General features: G+C 41.4%; 1 pseudogene; it reads right to left on the reverse strand.

Moving 5' to 3' along the window:
- The window catches only part of LOC109888911 (protein O-mannosyl-transferase TMTC3-like), a 65,059-nt pseudogene that overhangs the window by 25,632 nt on the left and 15,147 nt on the right, over nt 1–24,280 (reverse strand).

Consider the following 24,280-nt stretch of genomic DNA (forward strand, 5'->3'; position numbering starts at 1 on the left):
TGGGATCTTCTGTGACGACCATCGTCGGAATGAGACCAAGATGCAGTGTGAGGTGGGTTACTCATATTCTTTAATGATAACCAGGAAAAACAAGAAAGAGAACCAACGAAACGTACAGCCTTGTAGGGCTCAACAGCAACAATACAAGAACAAGATCCCACAACATAGGTGGGAAAAAAGGCTACCAAAGTTTGATTCCCAATCAGAGACAACGATAGACAGCTGCCTCTGATTGGGAACCACACTCGGCCAAAGACAAAGAAATACAACACATAGAATGCCCACCCAAATCACACCCTGACCAAACCAAATAGAGACACAAAAGGGTACAAAAACTTTTTCACAGTACTGTACGCAATTAGGGCATCTTTATTACTATTTATTTTTTTATTGGTTGAAAATGTATTTAATTTTTCTTTCACTTTGAACATGTGGAGTACGTTGTGTAGATCAGTAGGTAAAAAAAAAATCAAATTTAATCTAATTTTAAGGCAAGAAAATGTGAAGACTGTGCAAGGGGTGTGTAGAGTTTCACTAGCGACTGTACATGTTTCCTGCTCCATGACATGACCTGTATGCACAAGCCATGTTGGTAGGCGACAGGCATATATGGAGAGTTACATAGTACTGTACTTTAGATTAGCCTACCAGTATATGAATTTGCTTCCCCTGCCTGCAGTCACAAAATTTCTATGACAGACAGAAATGTTAAGCTCTACAAGTCAACCATGTCACACGCTAACTTGTATGAGTCAGCTCCGTTACACTGTATGTCCTACACATAGTCACACGTGTTGAGTTCCATGAAAGGTGTTGTCATTAAATGCTGAGTTCTATGAGAGTCAGCCCAGTCACACATGTTAACTTGCATGACAGTTAATCCCCACTTTAAATTAGACTGTATGGCATTCAGCCCTAATTTGAGATCTATAAATTGGTTGAGATAAGGTCAATCACACATGTTAAGTGTGAACATTTCCCTGTGAACATTTAAGCATTGTGTTTTTGTTGTGTAGACACACCAAATGCTCTCTCCACACTCCAACTGACCGGAGGAGTCTGGAACATCTCTACTCAACCAGCAATAATATCTTGGAGACATGGATTTATTTGAATGGCTTTACTGAAAAATAATTCTTGGGTCCGTCCCAAGAGCCCTGGACTATATCAAAAGTAGTACACTATATAGAGAATAGGGTGCCATATGGGACACAGCCCTCATTTCCATGGTCAATGCCACTTCTGTCTAGCAGTATAATCGATTAGTAAAGTTTTTGCGTGATTCAATTGAAAACACAGTTGGAGAAGGAGCACAGCCAATACGGCCCGTTTCACACAATACATCAATGTTTGCCACAATAACACCGTTGAGCAGACTCAATTATATTATATTGATCAAAATCAATGGTATCTTGTCATCGTTTCATCTTCTACCATAGCTTTGAAGTCCAAGAGACAATAATATAACGGGAGGGTGAAAAGTCTGTCTTACCTGGTTGGACGCGGTTGGCCTGAAGGAAATATCTCAGAGCTTTTTCATAATTGTTTTGATTTTCCAGAGCATGGCCAACATTGTTCCATAGCTTGACATTGTTCTTTTTGACCTGAGGGGAGACAATGCAATCAATAGAAAGTAAAAAATAATTACAAGCTCCATTTCTTTGTCTTTCTCAATATACTGTGTATTTATGTTGTAATTATATTGTATTACAAAGAAGATTGATGAACTCTAGTCTAGGGCGGTCATCACATTTTGTAAAACACTGACTGTCTCAAATTATGTCTCTGTAATCTAGCATGGGTAGGATGGTCATCTGAATCAGGGTTAGTATGGCAGCTGGGGTGAAAGAGGAGCGATTACGATAGAGTTTAGATTTAACTTTAGCTTGCGGTTTTGATATGTGCTGAGAGAAGGACAGTGCTCCCAAGTACTAAACCCTCAGAGGTAGCAATAATACCTGTGGGAAGAGGGGCATTCTTCTTACCAAACTACATGACCTTTGTTTTGGAGGTGTTCAGAACAAGGTTAAGGGTAGAGAAAGCTTGTTGGACATTAAGAAAGCTTTGTTGTAGAGCATTTAACACAAAATCCGGGGAGGGGTCAGCTGAGTATAAGACTGTATCATCTTCATATAAATGGATGAGAGAGCTTCCTACTGCCAGAGCTATGTTGTTGATGTAAATTGAGAAGAGCATGGGGCCTAGGATTGAGCCTTGGGGTACTCCCTTGGTGACAGGCAGTGGCTGAGAGCAGATTTTCTGACTTTATACACTGCAATCTTTGCGAGAGGTAGTTAACAAACCAGGCCAAGGACCCCTCAGACACCAATACTCCTTAGTCATCCCACAAGAATGGAATTGTCTATCGTATCAAAAGCTTTGAACAAGTCAATCAAAATAGTAGCACAATATTGCTTAGAAACAAGGACAATGGTGACATCATTGTGGACCTTTAAGGTTGCAGTGACACATCCATAACCTGAGAGGAAACCAGATAGCATACCAGGGAGAATACTATAGATAAAGAAAACCAGTCAGTTGATTATTGACAAGTTTTTCTAACACTTTTCATAAACAGGGCAAAATAAAAATATCATTTAGGATCAGCTTGATCTTCCCCTTTAAATAAAGGATGAACAGTGGCTGCCTTCCAAGCAATGGGAACCTCCCCAGAAAGGAGAGACAGGTTAAAAAGTTACGATTATAGATTAACACATGGGTTGGCCTATTACTCTATGTTATCTGGCATGCCATAGGCTGTAGGCTTGTTCATTTAGCAGACAAAATATGCTTATAAGTCCCGTGTCATTATTTTATATTATATGATTTTATATTATGAAGAATATAATTTAATTTATCTTAATAAAATAGAAAGGATATTTTTCCCACTCCGGACCGAATGAGCATGTGAAGTCTATGTTGAGTGTAAAAGTGGTAATTTGAAACAGGTCCTATACACTACGCTAGATGTATAGTTATTTGGCAACTTTAGTTGTTAATGATACAAACCTTAGAATGTCTTAAATTAAAACATATATGGGCTGCATGATGCGACTGAAGGCTATTGATGATTTGAGAAAGTCGTAAAAAAAGAAAGAAGCTTGGCTCCGTTCCTTCCTTCAGGCGACACACACTGTTCTCTCATCAAGTGATCGTATTATCACCCATCAGACTATTCTCAATGTACTACTATCTTTACTAATATGTTAAAAAGAGATTGTCTGCCTATGCACTTCAATAGCGAATGGAAGCCGCTTTCACGCATGTTGTTCGTTGGGGTAGGCTACTCCGGTTATTTTACTCCAAGCATCAACCACTGTTTGAGTAGCATGCAGCCTCTTGTTGAGCGACAGGTGAGGAGCACTCCGATCATCAGCCAGGAAATTTTCTTCATGTGTCTGGTCAATAAAGGGAAAAAGACTGTAAATCACCCAAATAATACCCCCCAAATTGATAATGCTGTCTAGTTCGTACAATTTTGTTAGAAATTGTGGCTGAAGAGAGACACTGAGGGCTCGTTTCCTGGACACAGATTAAAAGGTCCGTTTTTCTTGTTTTGTATCATATTATACAACAGCTGACGAAACTAACACTGTAAAAGTGTGACAAAATTTGACCGGGGCCGTGTGAGTTTCGAAATCTGCCGAGCAGAAATTTCAATAAGAAGCATTTTAGAGCTGTGCTTACAAAACGCAGCAAGACACTTCGTATGAATTGGATTTAATTCGGTGTGAAAAACGCAAAATCTGCATTATCGCGGCCACCGTTTGATCAGTGTTATTTCCTGATAGTTTCTGGAATCTACAAAGGACCTTATAATTTGCCTGTTTGCATGGGTGGGAGTTTCGGCTTGCCTGGTGACATCACCAGGCAGAAAATTAGTTAATACGCTGAATATACCTTCTTTAACGTGTCTCCTTCCCTTCATCTACACTGATTAAAGTGGATTTTACAAGTAACATCAATTAGGTATCATAGCTTTCACCTGGATTCACCTGGTCAGTCTATGTCATGGAAAGAGCACGTGTTCTTAATGTTTTGTGTACTCAGTGTAGACGAATAACAAAGGTTCCAAACCTTTCTGCCAATAGCATCCCATTCAGACCACTCCCAGACAGTTGCAGCTAAATTCTTGGCAGAGACATTTTTTCCATTTTAATGGGCAACTACAGTAACTTCATTGTTACCCAGAAATGATTTGATATTGATATACAGCACAAACGACTGCATTGGGTCTTTAAGCCTAGTCTTGGATAATTGAAAGTGCTTCTTAGTCCAAGACTAAGTTTATTATCAGTTTCCGGTATACCACCCCTGAGAGTGGTCCATTGTTAAAATGCTTATTTTATGCTTTGGAGATGTTTAATACCCCATTACACCCTATGGGCGTTTGTGTTGGAAGGGTACTACTCACTCCAAATGGTCCCAGATGCATTTGTGTTGTCTTTACAACAATGACCAAAGACAACACAAACAGATCTGGGACCAAGCTAACTACTGTACTACCCACCCTTTGGGGGGGGGGGGGGGGCAATCCTGAAGCCGAGTGCCACGAGAACACAGAATCCCATACTGGGGACATAGAGCATCCTTTCTGCTACCACGAAGCCCACGGGGAAAAAGAGGTTGGAGGCTGGGGTGAAGGGGAGCATGATCAAAGAGAGGGCCTGGAGAAAAAGGGGAAGGAGGGGGGGGGGGAGTAGGGAACAAAATACAAATAAGAACACAATGAAAGGCATGATGAACATAAGCCTCCTTGAATACACTTATCCTGCAAATGACTGAAATGCTCATTTTGAATGGAAGAGTGCATTGGGCCAGAGGCATGGGTTCACATACGCAGTGAACAAATCATTAGGAACACCTTCCTAATATTGAGTTCCATCCCCCCTTTGACCTGAGAACAATTCATAGGGGCATGGACTCTACAAGGTGTCAAAAGTGTTCCACAGGGATGCTGGACCATGTTGACTCCAATGTTTCCCACACTTGTGCCAAGATTGCTGGATGTCCTTTGTTTGGTGGACTATTCTTGATACACACGGGAAACTGTTGAGTGTGAAAACCCCAGCAGCGTTGCAGTTGTTGACACACTCAGACCGGTGTGCCTGACACCTACTACCATAGCCCGTTCAAAGGCACTTAAATATTTTGTCTTGCCCATTCACCCTCTGAATGACACACATACGCAATCCATGTTACAATTGTCTCGGGGCTTAAAAATAACCATATAACCTGCCTCCTTCATCTACACGGATTTAAGTGGATTTAACAGGTGGCATAGCATAAGGGATCATAGCTTTCTCCTGGTCAGTCTGTTATGGAAAGAGTTTTGAACACTCATAGATTTAGCTGTTGGGACTCATATACTCAGTACACACACAATATCAGTTGAACACTTTACATTACATGTTAGCATACATACATACAAGGCAAGCTAGAGTTTTCCCAACTATATGTTATAGTTCGTTATAAGTGACCATTTCAGGTTGATCGGAGGACACCAAGACAAGCATGTTAGAAGAGTTACTTATCAGTTCGCACACCATATCAGCAGAGCACTCTCCCTTGCATTACCAGTCAGCATATCTACATGATAGATTAAAGAGATCCCTTTTGTATGCTTTTTAGACAGCAGTTCTGAAAGTAGCGCTCCCGAGCCAAAAGTGGTCCCTGAAGATGGGACCACCATGTTACATATGTGCGGATACAGTATGTGCCCCACGGCATTGCTCTCTCCCGCTCTGCTGTGTGTGCCTCTTGCTAGACGTCACTCAAATGGCGAGGGGCTGAAGCTAACTGGTACAACTCGAATTGATATTGGGCCGGCACGCACGGGTGAAAATGAAGGAGAAGCACAGCTTCCAGAAAAACAGTCGCCTTCAAACTAGGGATTTTGTGGCTAATTGAGGTAAGACTTATTCTGCTTATCGATGCATGTATGAACTTCATTGACACATCCAGCCCAAAGTGGAAAGATGAACAGATCATTAGTAGTCACCAAAGTTCCCGCAGTACGTCTTTAAGCAAGGTCAAATTTGCCTGGCATGCATGTCACTCTCACTTCCTTATCTTTTATTTGTTATGAATACAGAATCATTTTCATTGGAAACCTAGGAGATGTTTTAAAGCTTTGTACTGCTTGTGAACTAGGGGGAAAACAATGGGCACAGAGAAACACTTGGCAGGGAATGCAATGCATGTTATGTTACTTTAATTGCCTCATGCCCTCAAGAAAGGAAGAAGAAATGTGGTCCTCTGTAGTGCAGTTGGTAGAGCATGGTGCTTGCAATACCAGGATAGTGGGTTCAGTTCCCGGGACCACCCATATGTAAAATGTATACACACATGAACATAAGTCGCTTTGGATAAAAGCATCTGCTAAATGGCATATATAAGAAATGCAAATTAGACATAACATAATGAGTTGTTAGCCGTAGCATTTACTACAAATGCCTAAGCCTAGAGGTACCAGGGGAATAGGTGTGCAGTATGCAATTCAATGACTGACTGCCAAGATCAAAGTTTTAATGTCACTTGCATAAGTACAGTGAAATGCCTTTCTTGCAAGCTCTTAACCCAACAATGCAGTAATCCAATGACTGAATGTCATATTGAGTTCAGCAGTTTAAAAGTGAGATTGTGTGACTGTGAAATTCAGCAGTGCGTTATGTTAAATGGTTAGCTAACCACAAAATAACCAGGGGTGTCAAACATAACATCCACAGGCAGTTTGCCTGCCTGCTTTCTGATTTAACGTGGCCCCCATTTGAACTCTCAATAACTAGCTTGACAGAGTACTTTAAAATCATATTTTAGAAGTAAAAAAAGGCAGCAAAATGTGGTTTACAATGAAGCAATAGCTTCAGTGGACTCTGAACTTGTCTTGTAGCTATGAGTTATGAATTTGGAGAGGATTAGGCATATATCAGGATAACCTTGTATTGTAAACTGTAACAGATCAAACGTTACGTTGTGGTACCATTTCAGGCACAGGCCAATGAGGCTGTGTCCTTCATTTACTGTTAACATGTAAGCTTTAGGCTACGCCTTCCCTATAGTTAGGGCTGGGCGACATAGGGCCAAAATATAATATCACAATATGTTTTTTTCCGTATTTTTTTTTGACCGTATGACTGAATTTTCTATTTGGGAATAAGGAAAGTTCTTAATATGTTTTATGAGTAGTGCATGACCCTAGGATGGCAGCAAATTCATTCTAAGTGGCCTTTCTCCATTCTGATTGGTTTTGAACTTAACCAAACTAGGTCAAAGCTGACAGTGAACTACTGCAAGGCTACACTTTGAGGGTACACATTGTCTTATAAAGTCAGGATCGCTCTGGTGTACACCTTATGTCACCAACCACGTTGTTTAGATTCAGGTCTGTGTTGTGACACTAGTTAAATCATATGTCTTTATTGTGTCTGTCTACCAAATCATTCAACTGCCATACATCACTCTATCATCAAAACCCCTTTGACCTAATGGAGAGAAAATACCTAAACACTTTTGTAATTTCAATTAAAAACCTTAAACCCATCGGTTTAGCAGTACTTTCAGACCAAAACTTTGAGCATTTCATCCTCAAAAGCATCATGATGGTCAATATTACCATATGCATATTTAACAGTAGAAGAGTCGGGCCTTGATGAGTACCAATAGCCACCAGTCTAATAAATCGATTTTTAACTAGAAAAGCCTGGCCTCATTGCCAATATCATTTGGGTGTGTTAATGAAGTTGTTAGGTAACATTACCAAATGTAAGTATTTGAAAGAACACAACATTTTCATTAGTTTGTTACTGTAGGCTATATGTAAAAACGAAAAAAAAATATATATAAAACAAAAAGCATGTGTATTGAAACACAGTAAACGCGTATGTTTATAATGACAAAACAAATGGAAATACCCAAACCGCAAGACACGCGGTCAATGACGAAAATATCAGTAGCCTAAATATCAGTATAGCGTGCTTGTGAACGGTGAAAATCAGCACAAAAGCAATAATGGTATTTATAATGAACATAAGTGTCGATATGGCAGCGGTCAAAAATAGTCTAATTTTCAGTTATTAGACGTTGTATTTGTGGCCTCGCTCCTGCTTACAGTATTGTGTGCGTCTTCACGCAATAGTTGGATCTCATTTAGTTGTTATCTTTTAACTCACTTGAATGCAACGCTTCCCACAAACAAGTCACTTGCAGCTGGATTGGGTGTCCGGTTCTGTTCTAAGTGCATCTGCCAACCTTGCAGCTTCTCCTCCATGACACCAGTGCACAATTTGGCACGCAAGGAATGTTTACTTGGACCTCATGTGTCTCTCACGCAGCCCGTGTGCCAGACTCATGATGAAGTCTCTTCTGGTCTCATGGGTGTTGTTCATGCACTGCTTGAACAACACGTGTGGGTTGATAGCAGCTAAGTCGAGCATGTTGTAAAACACAGCAACAGGCCAGCGGCAAATTCCTCCTTTCAGCTAGTACAGCCGTGTTATCTGATCAGAAACATTACCCGAAACCTGCTCACCCGCTGCCCGATGTGGCTCCTTTCCCAGATATGGAAAGCCGTTCAGTATGAATCAGAATAATAATCATCATAGATGTCATGATCTATTTCTTCTCCGCCATCCGAGTCGTTGTTATTCAGATCTTGTAGCAACACTAACACAGCATGTGCATCCATTCGTCTTGGTCCCATTGTAAATTATGCACGCTCACTGTGTAGCTTACTCCAAGTCGGCCTAGAGTAGACTAATGAAACTGCTTGGATTTGGTGGACTGGTTTTGGGTACAACGTTTTGAGATAATAATTAGAATAGATTAATACAATAGGCCTGAATACAATGGCCGCCCTGTTCTTCATTCACAATTGGTGAATACATAATTATGCATCGTCCATTTCCCCTCATCGTTCATTTCAACTATCGGAGAAGGAGCGGAGCAGGCTGGGGAGGATCATTCAGAAAAGTGACATGCCCTCCTAAAACTGGTTATAACTCCAGTTCTGTTTGCGATATTAAGATTCTAACAATGACAATGTGTTGTATAGACTTGTATTGGAAAAGCGAAGGACAAGGGGGACATTACTTTGCCATTGTTAGAGTAATTAAACATTTAAATTAGTTTTGAGACATGTTACACTCCGCCATTCTAGTGTTAATATACACAATCACAAATAAACCCGTTCGTTCATATTTCGTTTAGGAAGGTCAAAAAAAAAGCTAATTATTTAAAGCGAACAGATTTGGAGTTGTATTTATCTGAGCTTTGTAGCTGCGCCATGCCAATGAAATCAACTTGTTCGTTTAGCAGACATCAGTCAACACACATATTTTACAGTAAGAATATAATGGAATATCCCAAATGGCCATTGATTATAGTCACCTGACGCCTATTCCCATGAGGAATACATGGAGCCACGGTTATCCAAATAAAAGCTATATTTTGAAACCGAGACCATCCGCACAATTTCTACAGTTTTTTTTGTGTGCCAAAAATAGGTTAGTTCAAAACTTTGGAATCTGCTCTTTCTGATAGGGTTTCGCAATCAAAACATCTGGAATGCACGCTGCACAGGCCATCAGTCTCGTCATTTTCTATTTGACAATTGATAATATCAAATCAAATTTTATTTGTCACATACACATGGTTAGCAGATGTTAATGCGAGTGTAGCGAAATGCCTGTGCTTCTAGTTCAGACAATGCAGTAATAACCAATGAGTAATCTAACAATTCCACAACTACTACCTTATACACACAAGTGTAAAGGGATCGAGACCCAGGGCGGGGTCGAGACCCAGGGTCTCGAGCTTGATGACGAGTTTGGAGGGTACTATGGTGTTAAATGCTGAGCTGTAGTCGATGAACAGCATTCTCACATAGGTATTCCTCTTGTCCAGATGGGTTAGGGCAGTGTGGTTGTGATTGCGTCGTCTGTGGACCTATTGGGGCGGTAAGCAAATTGGAGTGGGTCTAGGGTGTCCGGTAGGGTGGAGGTGATATGGTCCTTGACTAGTCTCTCAAAGCACTTCATGATGACGGAAGTGAGTGCTACGGGGCGGTAGTCGTTTAGCTCAGTTACCTTAGCTTTCTTGGGAACAGGAAGAATGTTGGCCCTCTTGAAGCATGTGGGAACAGCAGACTGGGATAAGGATTGTCACCCATCAGACTATTGTCAATTTAATCTAGTCTTTAAGCCATATCTACAATATTATTATTATTATGTGAAATTAGTTTTAATATACTTTAGGTGTTGTTTGGATGGGCCAGCTTGGTAGGCAATTGTTGTCTTAGTCAGAAAATACACTATCACCTTATTTTAGTATTACAGTCTATGTGCTTCTGGATCAATCAACACATTTTGTGACTGATTACGATTTGCATTTTGAGTCCTGAGGTTTCTTATTACCTATTTTACCATAATAAATGCATTAATTTAGTATTTATTATGGAATATTTATACAATTTGAAATATCAACGGTCAGAATGACTGGCATGGCCATTCTACTAGTTATTGAATTCCAGCGCTCTGAGTGTTAAAGGAGAAGTGTAAACCCTTTCTTTCATCAGCTATCAAACTAAATCACTCACTCTACACTATAGGTGGTCCTCATCGTGAACTATCCAGAGTTATACCCTCTTCCTATGTATTAACATCATACTATGATATTTACAATGAACACCATAATTGCGTTTGGCAGATGCTTCAGAGGGCCCGGTGACAAGCGAATAGTGCTTTTTGGAGGCTGCTTTTGGTTCGATTATTGAAAGAATAATCACGGAATTCGACTTTTAAACATTAAATGCACAATGAAATAATGATATTCCAATGATTTTAGAGCTTTGCAATGGAAATATTGAAAAGGAAATATGGAAATGGAAATATTACTGTCTCTTTTGCACTGTCAGGAAAAATGACTGACTGCGTGTCCATAAAACCAGGGTCCAGTCTACTCACTAGATTCCCTAGAATACAAAACAGGTGAGTAAAAAACAGATAGGTCATACGAAGTGTTGCGGGACTTTGATTTTTAAAATTATAATCGCAAAAACCCAAACCCATAACCCTGCTACTTTCAGTCCAAAAACCCAAGTCCAAGATGGAAACAGATTCATTGCGACCAGGGTGGGTTGAAGAAAAGCGCTGTAATCACCATGATAACCATTGATAGGCTATAGGTGTAAGTGGGCTGGTGAACTCTAACCTACGGCATCATGATGTTACTAGAATACTGCCTCAAATAAATAAAGGGAACACTTAAACAACACAATGTAACTCCAAGTCAATCACACTTCTGTGAAATCAAACTGTCCACTTAGGAAGCAACACTGATTGACAATACATTTCACATGCTGTTGTGCAAATGGAATAGACAACAGGTGGAAATTATAGGCAATTAGCAAGACACCCCCAATAAAGGAGTGGTTCTGCAGGTGGTGAACACAGACCACTTCTCAGTTCCTATGCTTCCTGGCTGATGTTTAGGTCACTTTTGAATGCTGGCAGTGCTTTCACTCTAGTGGTAGCATGAGACAGAGTCTACAACCCACACAAGTGGCTCAGGTAGTGCACCTCATCCAGGATGGCACATCAATGCGAGCTGTGGCAAGAAGGTTTGCTGTGTCTGTTAGCGTAGTGTCCAGAGCATGGAGGCACTACCAGGAGACAGGCCAGTACATCAGGAGACGTGGATATATATATATATACACACACACTTTTTATTTATTTTTAATTTAACCTTAATTTTACTAGGCTTGTCAGTTAAGAACAAATTCTTATTTACAATGACGGCCTACACCGGTCAAAACTGGACGATGCTGGGCCAATAGTGCGCCGCCCTATGGGAGTCCCAATCATGAACTGTAACCTAGTAAAATCGTTAATTGTTGCATGTTGAGTTTATATATTTATATATTTGTACAGTGTATTTGATTTGTCTAGCCAAAATGCTAGACCTGATGCATGTTAAATAAATAACAAAATTCACCAATTTACACACAATTAAAAACATTCAGCATATATTTGGCCTTGTGTTTTAGGTTATTTTCCTGCTGAAAGGTGAATTTGTATCCCAGTGTCTGTTTAAAAGCAGACTGAACCAGATTTTCCTCTAGGATTTTGCCTATTCCGTTTATTTTAATTTTAAAAAAGGGAGTCCTTGCTGATGACAAGCATACCCATAACATGATGCAGCCACTATCATGCTTGAAAATATGAAGAGTGGTACTTCGTGTTGTGTTGGATTTACCCCAAACATAACGCTTTGTGTTCAGGACATTTCATTTTTCAGTTTTACTTTAGTGCCTTGGATGCATGCTTTGGAATATTTTTTATTTTGTACAGGCTTCCTTCTTTTCACTCTGTCAATTAGATTAGTATTGTGGAGAAACTACAATGTTGTTGATCCCATCCTCTGTTTCTCCTATCAAAGCCATTCAACTCTGTTTTAAAAGTCACCATTGGCCTCATGGTGAAATCCCAGAGCGGTTTCCTTCCTCTCCGGCAACGGAGTTAGGAAGGACGCCTGTATCTTTGTCGTGACTTGGTGTATTGATACACCATCCAAAGTGTAATTAATAACTTTACCATGCTCAAAGGGATATTCAATGTACAGTGGGGCAAAAAAGTATTTAGTCAGCCACCAATTGTGCAAGTTCTCCCACTTAAAAAGATGAGAGGCCTGAGACACAACAACTATGACAGACAAAATGAGAAGAAAAAAAATCCAGAAAATCACATTGTAGGATTTATTTGCAAATTATGGTAGAAAATAAGTATTTGGTCAACTACAAACAAGCAAGATTTCTGGCTCTCACAGACCTGTAACTTATTCTTTAAGAGGCTCCTCTGTCCTCCACTCGTTACCTGTATTAATGGCACCTGTTTGAACTTGTTATCAGTATAAAAGACACCTGTCCACAACCTCAAACAGTCACACTCCAAACTCCACTATGGGGCCATGTATCGTGAGATTTTGAGTGAAAACCTACTTCCATCAGCAAGGGCATTGAAGATGAAACGTGGCTGGGTCTTCCAGCATGACAATGATTCCATACACACCGCCCGGGCAACGAAGGAGTGGCTTCGTAAGAAGCATATACGGACTTTCAGCTCCCTCCAAAGATGTTCTATTGGGTTCAGGTCAGGAGACTAGCTAGGCCACTCCAGGACCTTGAGATGCTTCTTACGGAGCCACTACGTAGTTGCCCTGGCTGTGTGTTTCGGGTTGTTGTCATGCTGGAAGACCCAGCCACGACCCATCTTCAATGCTCTTACTGAGGGAAGGAGGTTGGCCAAGATCTCGCGATACATGGCCCCATCCATCCTCCCCTCAATACGGTGCAGTCGTCCTGTCCTCTTTGCAGAAAAGCATCCCCAAAGAATGATGTTTCCACCTTCATGCTTCACGGTTGGGATGGTGTTCTTGGGGTTGTACTCCTCCTTCTTCCTCCAAACACGGCGAGTGGAGTTGAGATCAAAAAGCTCTATTTTTGTCTCATCAGACCACATGACCTTCTCCCATTCCTCCTCTGGATCATCCTGATGGTCATTGGCAAACTTCAGACGGGCCTGGACATGCGCTGGCTTGAGCAGGGGGACCTTGCGTGTGCTGCAGGATTTTAATCCATGACGCGTAGTGTGTTACTAATGGTTTTCTTTGAGACTGTGGTCCCAGCTCTCTTCAGGCCATTGACCAGGTCCTGCCGTGTAGTTCTGGGCTGATCCCTCACCTTCCTCATGATCATTGACGAGGTGAGATCTTGCATGGAGCCCCAGACCGAGGGTGATTGACCGTCATCTTGAACTTCTTCCATTTTTTTAAATAATTGCGGCAACAGTTGTTGCCTTCTCATCAAACTGCTTGCCTATTGTCCTGTAGCCCATCCCAGCCTTGTGCAGCTCTACAATTTTATCCCTGATGTCCTTACACAGCTCTCTGGTCTTGGCCATTGTGGAGAGGTTGGAGTCTGTTTGATTGAGTGTGTGGACTGGTGTCTTTTATACAGGTAATGAGTTCAAACAGGTGCAGTTAATACATGTAATTAGTGGAGAACAGGAGGGCTTCTTAAAGAAAAACTAACAGGTCTGTGAGAGCTGGAATTCTTACTGGTTGGTAGGTGATCAAATACTTATGTCATGCAATAAAATGAAAATTATTTTTGTTTTAGATTCCGTCTCTCACAGTTTAAGTGTACCTATGATAAAAATTACAGACCTCTACATGCTTTGTAAGTAGGAAAAGCTGCAAAATCGGCAGTGTATCAAATACTTGTTCTCCCCACTGTAGGCACGAAACACTTTTCTGTTATTTATTTTATACGTTTTTGAAACAAGTATTTTTTATTTCACCAATTTGGAATATTTTGTGTGTGTCCATTGCATGAAATCCAAATAAAAATAAATTTAAATTACAGGTTGTAATGCAACAAAATAGGATGAAGTTCTGGGATTTGTCCCCTGGGAAAGATCGAACTGCGGACATATGGAGAGAGGAGGCGAGAGAAAGCGAAACAGAATATTGTGTTGTAGGACAGCTGAGCTGACACGAGAGCGGGCATTCAACTCTCAGTTGATACCGTTTCCACAGTAACATGACGTGATGAAACGTTGAAACTAAGTTACAAGCTACTTTCGTAGCAAGGTGTTGTTGAACAAGTTTTTTATGAAACACATTCCAGACACTGGAATCTTGCTATCTTGACATAACTGATTTGACAGAGAAATATCAGCTAGATAGGATAGGCAGCTGCAGCTTTCATCAAGCTACGCTAGCTAGCTGTTGTCAGCTTGGCTATGTACAAGGTCAGTGCAGGAATCGTCATGAAAATGATGAACACGCTTCAAAAGGAGCGTTTTGACTGATGTCACGTCTATGCTAATATGGCAAAACATTTGCTATCCAGCTAACCAACAACTGTAACAATGTATTTGAGAGACAAGAGCTCATTGTGCAAATGTATTTGTTTTTAAATAAACATTGCAGATGAAATGTAGTTTATATGTTGTCAAAAATCGAAGTTAACCCTGTCTGTTTGCCACATAGTTGCGCACACGTCAGTTTTGTTGCTAAACAGTCAACCCATCTTTAGAACTGAATTAGCTGACCATCCTGAGATGGCAAGTCAATCAGGAGGGGAGAAAGTCCTCAACATCAAAACTTTGTTCTCTCCATAGCAAAACTAGCTTAGCTTACCTCACTGTACTCATTACTAGCCTTGTTTGTCGTGATTGAATGGCAAAGACAAACCCAAGAAACACCAACATCAAACCACACCCCCAAGACAATTGTAGTTTGCCTTCAGTCATAGCCGCTAGCATTTCTTAATGATCATTGATGAAAAATGAGGCCAAATCAGGAAGTGCAGTCGCCCTATAACATTATAAATGATCATTTGTGGTGGTCTTTGTCTCATAGGGAGGGTAAAAGCAACATTGTGAGGAAGTTCACTGACACGTATTGAGTCACAGAGAAACAGTGAGGAGAAAGAAGTCATGGGTCTGTTACACAATATTACACTCCTCCCATCCATTTCTCTTCCTCCATCTATGGGCAGGCAGAGGATACAGTAGTAGATTCAGGGCAGGCATCCACACTGCTGAACTTTCCAATGCACAAAATCTGCCAAGCAGGGTCATTCAGAAGAGAACATTAGTTGTGCTGAGCCAGGCGGAGGATACGGAGAAATGCTATCTGTTGGGACAAAAGATTAAAACATCCCAGGTCTCTAGTTGTATGTTGGACAGAATTTGAATCGTCTTGAAACAAGGCCAAATCTTAACTTTATAAACACAGCAGGGTTATGTCTTAAGCAGAGGCGAGTGAAACCCAACATCAAGAGGTCATCATTCACTTTACAAGCAGAGTGAGTAAAATGTTTGTCTTCAATATGGGAATTCCACACTGCTGGTTTGATGTCTGTGGTGTGCCTATAGTTATGAGGTTTACAAACAATTTAAGGTCACAACTGGCAAACTTCAGGTCAGACAAAACAAACCATACTAGTGCAGACAAAACAAACAGCCCACGCAGAAATATTCCACAACTTTCCGCACCACATAAGACTATCCATGTCAGCTGCCAAACGCACATAAAATAAATGTCATCTGATCTGGCAAAACCACAACAACTAAAGCACTGACACGTTTTAACAAACCACAAACTCTCACTACACTCGCCATGAGGACGGTCTGGCGGAGGAGTTTGAGTGGCGCAGGCTGCGATAGGCCAGCAGGCCCAGGAGGCTGTAGAAGGCCAGGGTGGCAAGGTTCCTCAGGTCCAGAGGGCTCTCCACCAGAGGAATGGTCCCCATTGTCCAGTCACAGCACAGCTCTGATGGGTTGAGAAGGAGCCAGGCGTTCACTGGCAGCAGGTTGTTGAAAGTCAGCTGCCTGGCCAGAGTGTGGCTGACTGCCGCAGGGTTGTCAAACCTGGAGAGGGAGGAGAAAGAACGAAAGGGCGAGGGAAAAATGGGTGAACGAAAATCCCAATGACAAAAAAAATGGGGTTAGGTGAAGGGGAGAGGGGGTGAGTCAGGCTCACCGCCCGCTGGGTTATCAAACCTGGGGAGGTAGGGAGAGAGAGAGAACGGAGAAGAGAGAGAAAGAGAGAGAAAGAGCAAGAGAGAACCATGGAGAGAGAGGGAGAGAGTCAGAAAGAGGGTGAATGGATAATTGACAAGTTGGGTTAAATCTTGGATGGTAAATGGAAGAGAGCGAAAGAGGGGAAGAGAGAGGGTGAGTGGACAATTAATAAGAGTTGGGTTGTCAAACATGGTGAAGGAGGAGGTGATAGACAAAATGTCAGGTGAATAAGGAAAGGGAGTAGAGTGGAACAGGCACAAAGAGGGTGAGTGGAGTCATACGCTTGACTAGACCAGGAGGGTGTGGACAAGAGGAGTAACAGAGAAGAGAACCAATTTGTGCCAATTCAGCACTTATTAGCACTCAAGAAACATCCTTGCACAAATACTGTATGCTACCATCATCTTTGTAGAGCCTCCACTACCTCCTATTTATCCTTTTCCCTTATAACTTTGAATGGACAGGCATTCATGACTCACATTCTTCGGGACCATGAGCATTATAGTGTGTCACAAATGGCTCCCAATTCCCAATGTAGTGCACTACTTTTCACCAGGGCCCATAGGGCTTTGGTCAAAAGTAGTGCATTATATAGGGAATTGGGTGCCATTTGTGATGGGGCCTTAGTCTCCATGGCTCTGAGGAGCACCATTCAGACGTAATCTGTAAGGGTTAAACCAATTACTGCTAGCTCCCACACATAAATATTGTGATTATCCAAATATGCACCATTGTTATGTCTGGGAACTGGTTATTTTTCTGCTAACACTAATTATGCGATACAATCTGGAGACTGCCAGTGGATTAATTGATGAAGAATTTTAATAGAAACTAATCTTTAGGAATGTTATCTGCATGATGCCATCAGGTTGTTTATGTCTGTGATTGGAGATTAATAACAAATGTCACGTTAAAATGTTCCCGAGTTCTTCTGACTCCCTGACCTTGTTTAGGCTAACACCTGGAACCCAAAACAATATTTCACATTCTATTGGGGAATTATAGAATCTGATCAACCAGTACTTAGTTTCTAGATATGTCTGCAACATATCCATCAATGCGGGTTCTATTTGCCAATACTTTTAACAACCGCTGCGCCTCCCTACAAATACCCCAGTCACAGGGCCACAGTGACTGCCCACTCGTCGAACCTCTCAAGCTGTGAAATACAAGACACATTTCACTGCATAGATGACCAATTACATAGGCTAGGACCCCAACCCCATACATGGTTTAATGTACACTGGACGGTAACCTCTTTGTAACATGTTGTAACCTTTACATTATGCAAGACATGTTTCATGTACAGCCGACCACTGACATAGGATAAGGTCCAATCCCCATGCATATTAACATTAAATACTGCAAGGATACAATTTATGTCTCTGCCTTTGAAGTTTGAAGATAATTGACATCAGGTTGTTGTTAGCTTATTGCAATTGCTTGGAGTTTCCAGGTACAGTAGCTAGCTCCTCTCAAATACAAGGAAATAGACCTAACTACTACAAAGCTGGGTGGTTAGCACTTCATACTCAGTATCCTTTTAAAATACACTGGACAGTTGTAACCGCTTGTAACCATTAGGGAAAAGTGAAAACCAGGCCACGCCTGTTCTGTGGTAATGGTCCTCTGGAATGGGGTCCTGGTAACTTTCCCAGATGTGGAGAACAATGTTTTAGCTAATGTCGGCACATTGGCGCCATGACATAGGAATGTTTTCCACCACCACAAAGCACAGCTCAAACCTGTTATGTCTGATGTAATTACTATACTCACCAAAAAGATGCCGGTGAAATTATGTTCACACTGCAATGCAATTTATTTAGTTTTTAAGACAAATTGCGTAATCAAATGATGGATAATAGATCTGAAATAAATGAGTTTGTCCTCTAGCCATGTGTGAATTATGCCCTTGTTCATGTTCCATTTCCACTTGACTTGTGGCTGTTGGTTTCACCACTAAGAAAGCAGTCATCAGAAGAGCCTGTTTGTCTGCTCCATGCTATCACGGGAACTGCAACAACAGCCCTTCAAACCACAAAGAAAATATTTTGCCGCATTGAAAATGCAGGTCCAATATGTATTTGGTTGCTCAAATCGATCTTGTAAACAAGATCTATTTCTCACTGTATCTAGGCCTACACTTTTAAGGGCGAACAATGTTCATTGATTGGGTAACAGACAATGTACTGTTCCAAGTGGCAGGGCTACAATGAGCAGAACAGAAAATCTAAATTTCCCGGGTCATGGCTTTATTTTTTCTATTGATGTTATGTTGCCACGGAAACACATCCACGGCTCCACCCACCTGGTAAAGACAGGAAGCTGTGATTGGATGACCTGTACCCTGATGATGACCAGCAGCAAGGTGCTGATGATGAGGATTACGAGCTTGAGGAGTGTCTGCAGGACGGCGTAGGGGAAACCATCTTTACCCCTCAGCACCTGGAGCAGCATGGGTAGTGTGAACTGAGAAAGAAGAGGAGAGAGGAGAGGAGAGAAAGAGATATAATTAACTGACTGATCAGTAAAATGGGAATCATGACGGGGTGAGGCCAATTTTGTGTACTTTAGCTTTTTCATTCCAGTCTAGTCGACCTCCGGTTGAGAAACACTGATCATTTACAGTGCATTCGGAAAGTGTTCAGACCCCTGGACTTTTTGCACATTTTGATACGTTACAGCCTTATTCTAAAATGGATAATAGTTTTTGTTCCTATCAATCTACACACAACACCCCATTACGAAAAAGCAAAAACAAGATTTTAGACAGTTTAGCAAAAAAAACTGAAATATCACATTTACATAAGTAATCAGACCCTTTACTCTGTACTTTGTTGAAGCACCTTTGACAGAAATTACAGCCTCAAATCTTCTTGGGTATGGCGCTACAAGCTTGGCACACCTGTATTTGGGGAGTTTCTAACATTATTCTCTGCAGATCCTCTCAAGCTCTGTCAGGTTGGGTGGGGAGCGTCGCTGCACAGCTATTTTAAGGTCTCTCCAGAGTTGTTAGATCGGGTTCTAGTCCGGGCTCTGGCTGGACCACTCAAGGACATTCAGAGACTTGTCCCAAAGCCACTCCTGTGTTTTCTTGGCTGTGTGCTTAGGCTCATTGTCCTGTTGGAAGGTGAACCTTTGCCAAAGTCTGGGGTCCTAAGCTCTCTGGAGCAGGTTTTCATCAAGGATCTGTACTTTGCTCCGTTCAGCTTTCAGCATGACGCTGCCACCACCATGCTTCACTGTAGGGATGGTGCCAGGTTTCCTCCACACGTGACGCTTGGCATTCAGGCCAAATATTTCAATCCTGGATTCATCAGACCAGTGAATCTTGTTTCTCATGATCAGAGTCCTTCAGGTGCCTTTTGGCAAACTCGAAGCAGGCTGTCATATGCCATCTACTGAGGAGTGGCTTCTGTCTGGCCACTCTACCACAAAGGCCTGATTGGTGGAGTGCTGCAGAGATGGTTGTCCTTCTGGAAGGTTCACCCAAATCTACAGAGGAACTTTGGAGCTCTGTCAGTGACCATCTGGTTCTGGTCACCTCCCTGATCACGGCCCTTCTCCACAGATTGCTCAGTTTGGCCGGGCGGCCAACTCTAAGAAGAGTCTTGGTGGTTCCAAGCTCCTATTTAAGAATGATGGAGGCCACTGTGTTCTAAGGGACCTTCAATGCTGCAGACATTTTTTGGGACCCTTCCCCAGATCTGTGCCTCGACACAACCCTGTCTCGGAGGTCTACGGACAATTCTTTCGACCTCATGGCTTGGTTTTTGCTCTGACATGCACTGTCAACTGTGGGACCTTGTATAGACAGATGTGTGCCTCCAAATCATGTCAAATCAATTGAATTTACAATAGGTGGACTCCAATCAAGTTGTCGAAACATCTAAAGGATGATCAATAGAAACAGGATGCACCCAAGATCAATTTTGAGTCTCATAGCAAAGAAGAAGAAGTTTAAATTTTTTTTATACATTTGTAAAAAAAAAAATCTAAAAACCTGTCTAGCTGTGTCAATCAATTGTGTGTAGATTGATGAGGAAAAACATTAATTGAATCAATTTCAGAATGCTGTAACGTAGCAAAATGTGGAAAAAGTCATGGGTCTGAATACTTTCCGAATGCACTGTATACCCAGATGAATCAAGAATCTTTAATAGTTAGGAAACTTTTTCAAAATGAAGGCCTCTGGCTTTGGCTCTTTGATGGTTTTGTGTCATGTAACTAATTTGTCTATTTCTGGGGAAGGATAGCCGACAAAACAGCTGCTCACCATCATTCCATCTCAAGTACCCCTTTTGTGGTAAAAATGGGAGCTAGCCAGTTCCAAAAAATATATATATTTGTCTCATAACTCAAATCTATTACTGGGGTTTTGAGTGAGGGCGTGACCGTGCAGTGTGATGGTTGGAGCAACAGTGTGTTGCAGTGTGGAGTTAGGTTACCGGCGCTGGCCTGCGGTGTCTTACCCCTTGTGCAACAAACACCTCATGGACACAGCAGATGCCAATGACTGTGATTCCCTGCTCCTTGCATAATGTGGCTGCAGCCACCAAAACCACGTTCACAGCACTAGAGAGAAAGTCAAAGAAGGAGAAACATAGACTATGACATCTGGCAACATCCCATTGTCATACGCACAATCATATCCTAATAAAACTTAGGTGCTGGGTTAATTAGTACCCACGAACAGGACAGAAAGACCCAGTATACAGTGTGCAGGGCTTTCTGTCCTTTTCATGTTGCCAGAACATCCAAGAACAAAACTAAAAGAGCCTTGGAAACCATTATAAATCGGTCAGTTGGATTTAGTGGAATTTATAGTGAAATTAGCCACAGTGTGTTCATCTAAAGGCCCCTGGAATTAATCCCCATCAAATCCCATCAAAATAGTAAGTATTAGATGGTGCTTGTAATGAGGAAGATTGGTTGAGATGATACTCTAGGTCAGGGGTAGACAACCCTGTTCCTGGAGGGCCGCAGGTACTGCAGGATTTTGTTCCAACTAGGCACCACACCTGACCAACTGAGCTAATTGATAAGTTCAGTGTGCCTAAATTCAACACACCTGGTCTTCCTGCCCTGTTAAATCAAAAACATGGAGTGCCGCAGGAGCAGGTTTGCCGACCTTTGCTCTAGGTCGATGCCCTCAGGAGCCGCCCAAAGGGAAGGTTGTTTCACACACACACCTGGAAACCATACGTAACAGTTACAAGATTCAGTGGAAAAGGCACTTAGAAGTCAAGGTACTAAACGAAACGTATACAGTTGAAGTCGGAAGTTTACATACACCTCAGCCAAACGCATATAAACTCAGTTTTTCCACGATTCCTGACATTTAATCCTACTAATAATTCCCTGTTTTAGGGCAGTTAGGATTTCCACCTTATTTTAAGAATGTGAAATGTCAGAATAATAGTAGAGAATTATTTATTTCAGCTTTTATTTCATTTGTCACATTCCCAGTGGTTCATAAGTTTACATACACTCAATTAGTATTTGGTAGCTTTGCCTTTAAATTGTTTAACTTTGGTCAAACGTTTCAGGCAGTCTTCCACAAGTTTCCCACAATAAGTTGGGTGAATTTTGTCCCATTCCTCCTGACAGAGCTGGTGTAACGGAGTCAGGTTTGTAGGTCTCCTTGCTCGCACATGCTTTTTCAGTTCTGACCACACATTTTCTATGGGATTGATGTCAGGGCTTTGTGATGGCCACTCCATGCCTTGACTTTGTTGTCCTTAAGCCATTTTGCCACAACTTTGGAAGTATGCTTGGGGTCATTGTCCCTTTGGAAGACCCATTTGCGACCAAGTTTTAACTTCTTAACTAATGTCTTGAGATGTTGCTTCAATCTATCCACATAATTGTCCATCCTCATGATGCCATCTATTTTGTGAAGTGCACCCGTCCCTCCTGCAGCAAAGCACCCCCACAACATGATGCTGCCACCCCCGTGCTTCAGAGGTAATTTCTCCAAAAAGTATGATCTTTGTCCCCATGTGCAGTTGCAAATCACAGTCTGACTTTTTTATGGCGGTTTTGAAGCAGTGGCTTCTTCCTTGCTGAGCGGCCTTTCAGGTTATGTCGATATAGGATTAGTTTAACTGTGGATATAGATACTTTTGTACCCATTTCCGGCAGCATCTTCACAAGGTCCTTTGCTGTTGTTCTGGGATTGATTTGCACCTTTCGCACCAAAGTACGTTCATCTCTAGGAGACAGAAAGCGTATCCTTCCTGAGCGGTGTGACGTCTGTAAACAATTCTTGGGAAAATTACTTATGTCATGCACAAAGTAGATAACCGACCGACTTGCCAAAACTATAGTTTGTTAACAAGAAATTTGTGGAGTGTTTGAAAAACTAGTTTTAATGACTCCAACCTAAGTGTATGTAAACTTCCGACTTCAAATGTATTGCATTATTTTAAGGCCGGTTAGGCACCTATATGAGACTGTCAAAAGCCACAAACCCTACCACATGGCAAAACAGTCCATTACACCATAGCCTACGTGACAACAGTTTTATGACAATGCGTGGCAAGTAAAGTGTTACCCAATATTACTAAATTTGCCCAAGTTTGTCATAAGACACGAACAGAATGCATCAGTGATTCGAATTTCCTGCTACATTCTGAGGAAACAACAAGACTGCCCGCCTGTGTGTGTGCATGGGTCGAACACCTTGTGTAGCCGTTAGCAATGTTGCTAATGAAAACAGTCTTCTGGTAGAAGGCAAGGCTTTCCCAAATACCTTCTCAGGTAAATGTTAACTACTAAGTAGCCTATGCTTATCGGTTTTAATAAAACACATTATTTGAAGGAAAAATATTATTGTGGCAATTCCTATCTTGCAGTTAAACTTGTAAGACTTTAATCAAGAGAAGACCGGTTAAATCTTTTAAAAAGGTGTTGAATGTTCTATTACTTCCCCTAATAGTCCTGATCATAAAGACCTAGACAATATCCAAAACTACTAACAATACACTGAATTCATACATTTTCAGTAATTACAATTGTAAAGTCATGTCACAATACCACTACAAATGTTTGTAAACTCGATAAAGTATTCAATCATTTTGCTGTGTATTTCAGATGTCAAGGCAGTAGAATGTACCAGACACCACCAAAACAGAGCTCATTTGGCAAAAGCCCCCCAAACAACTACTTCTTCTATTTGGCTGGCTATGTACTATGTACTTGTGGAATGTACTTGTGGAAAACACTGGTAATTACTTACGTTTTCGTTCCTTGCATGAAAATTCACTTGATAGTTTGACTGTTTGACATAATAAATGCAAATAATTGCAGAAGTGTATGTTCCAGAACTGTTTGAAGAGCCAAGGGACACAACAGATGCAATGAGAGCTTGATGGAAGGTAAAGCCTAAGAATAACAACACACGTAACTGCCAAAATAAAGGAAACACCAACATAAAGTGTCTTAATAGGGCATTGGGCCACCACGAGCCAGAACAGCTTCAATGCACCTTGATTCTGCAAGCGTCTGGAAATCTATTGGAGGGATGCAACACCATTCTTCCACAATAAATTCAATAATTGGGTGTTTTGTTGATGGTGGTGGAAATTGCAGTCTCAGGCACCACTCTGGAATCTCCCATAAGTGTTCAAATGGGTTGAGATCTGGTGTCTGAGACAGCCATGACATATGGTTTACATTGTTTTCATGCTCAT

This window comes from Oncorhynchus kisutch, linkage group LG4 (genome assembly GCF_002021735.2).
Source record: "Oncorhynchus kisutch isolate 150728-3 linkage group LG4, Okis_V2, whole genome shotgun sequence".
Lineage (NCBI taxonomy): Eukaryota > Metazoa > Chordata > Actinopteri > Salmoniformes > Salmonidae > Oncorhynchus > Oncorhynchus kisutch.